Consider the following 2500-nt stretch of genomic DNA (forward strand, 5'->3'; position numbering starts at 1 on the left):
GTATTCGAAAAGAATAACGGTTACCTTAATCCGTTTTTAATTTAGGGAAACGGCTTGCGGTGTTTGAGGTGAAGGGGTTAGTCGGTTACAGGGGGTGGGTGGGTTATTTTGTCAACTGCAAGGGATGAATAGGAAAGCTGACCTCGGTCGGATTTGAACCAATCACCAGCGCTGTCGTCGCTGCCGCCGCCAACACCGCCCCGCTGCTGCTGTCACTACTACTACAACCACCACCACCACCACCACCACCACCACCACCACTACTACTACTACTACTACTACTACTACTACTACTACTACCACCACCACCACCACCACCAATATTACTAATCCGCTTTCCTACAATATCCGGCTTTTTGACAACATGGCTGAGTAAATCGCTGAGTAAAAATAAATAAATAAAAATTTTAAAAAAAAGAGAAAAGAGAAAAGAAAAAAAAAGAGAAGAATCTCCGTAAATTTTCGCCGTGGTAATAATCCATTATTTTTACTTGAAGAAAATGACATGAGAAAAACATCCTGTTGTTTATCGTTTTTGTTGACGCATTTACTCGGAGGATTGTGGCCAATCACGTGACCACGTCGTTCGAACAGAGAACATCCATTGTTATTCGGCTGGGAGCAGTCAAAGAAAACAAAACAAAACTGGTTGTTGTTGTTCCTGGTTGTTGTTGTTGTTGTTGTTGTGTGCTCTATGTTCCTGCTAAATGTTCGTCTCCACTATATGCCAGGTCACCGCCGCCGCCGCCGCCGCTGTTTTTGTTTGATTTAAAACATAGACCAACGCTGATCCACCAAACCCGCGACTAATGTCATTCCCGTTGTGTCACCATTCCGTTATTTTAATGGGTTGCGTTCTTTTAATGGGTTCCGTGCTTTTAGTGGGCTTAAACCTCGTGTAGAAGTAAACTCGGGAGTGTTTGTGTGTGTGTTTCTTTGCTTGTTCTACTCCACCACTCGACAACCGTTGTTGGTTTGTTTACACGTCCCTTAACTAGCGTTTCGGCAAAAGTGACCGACGTGATAAACACCAGATTTACACAAAAAAATGTCCAGTGACTGAAACAAATTCAGAATGAAAGATTCCCCAGGTTTGCACACACACACACACACACACACACACACACACACATGCACACACACGCGCGCGCACACACACACACACACACACACACGCACAGGAACACGCACATGCACACACACATGCACAGGAACACGCACACGTGCATACGTACACACACACGCACGCATGCATACATGCCCGTCACCCGCGCACGCACACGTTGAAGCACGGTCAGCCACAAACCGTACGGAAGACCCTATGAAAGGGACAACAATAAAATGTTGCTTCATTAAAAACACTTCTCTTCGTATGAACTTGAACCCTTGAGCATTCAAATTGCTCTGTCAAATGTAACGTTTGTTTATTACCTCCGCCCGCCTTAGCGAAGGCGGAGGTATTGTTTTCAGTTACGTTTGTTTGTTTGTCCGCGGACACGATATCTCAAGAACCGCTGGATAGATTCCAATGAAACTTTCAGGGATGTTTGGCCACGTGACTGGCACGAACCGTTTAGATTTTGGGATCGATCCGGTACCGGACAAGGATTCTGGATGTTTTGTTATATTTACTTTACAGGGTTACGATCTTACGTTAACTTTGAAGTCTTTCTCAATTACGCCCCTTTAGACTAACTATTTCGAATGATGAATTTGTTAACGTTGGCTTGTATTAGATAAGGATAAACTATTTATTACTGTTACTAACTTTTCTACACCCACCTTCACATTCCATGACTACCATTGGGATCGATCAGGTACCGGACAAGGATTCTGGATTATTTTTCCGGGTATTTTTCTACTTAATTTTTGAGAGAGGTCGAGTTCATTTTTAGTATTCTCGTTTGTGAGAGCAGTCGAGTTTATTTCAGATATTCTCATTTTAAAAATCATCTCTGGCTAATCGTTGAGAGGACGTTGGTGTCGCCTTGGCGGAGGTCTGCGCTCTCTGAGTGCCTCTTATTATTTATTTATTTATTTTAAAAATTATTGCAATCCACGATGCTTTCATAACACGCGTTCGTAGGTACGCTACTTAATTTCCGATTCCCCATCTACAGGAATGCCCACTGATGTTAATGGCAATAACGGTGATATAAATTTCGCGCTAAAACAAATTGATATATTCAAATGACAGTGTCATACACGCAGTCCTTATTTGTCCTCATTGGCAGAGTTTTTCAAGTGGTTGAAGGAAGCATTCGGAAAAGAAGAAAAAAGCAAAATTAGAATTTAAGAAATGAAAACTGTTGATTTTAAGATTAAACTTTATTGTTTCGTGGAATACATTGGGTTTATGTTTAAGCTAATCGCTGAGAGGACATTGGTGTTGCCTTGGCGGAGGTCTGCGCTCTATTAGCACTCTTGTTCGCATTGTTTTGAATACATTGTCTCGCAGCTTCGAGATTTTGAGTGTTAATCTTTAAAATAACATTGTAGG

The 2500-nt window shown here is 42.1% G+C and overlaps 1 long non-coding RNA gene across 1 annotated transcript in view; it reads left to right on the forward strand.

Annotated features, from left to right (window-relative positions):
• The window catches only part of LOC118765252, a 25380-nt gene that overhangs the window by 12433 nt on the left and 10447 nt on the right, over positions 1-2500 (forward strand). The window lies entirely within an intron of this gene.

This window comes from Octopus sinensis, linkage group LG11 (genome assembly GCF_006345805.1).
Source record: "Octopus sinensis linkage group LG11, ASM634580v1, whole genome shotgun sequence".
In the NCBI taxonomy this organism is placed as follows: domain Eukaryota; kingdom Metazoa; phylum Mollusca; class Cephalopoda; order Octopoda; family Octopodidae; genus Octopus; species Octopus sinensis.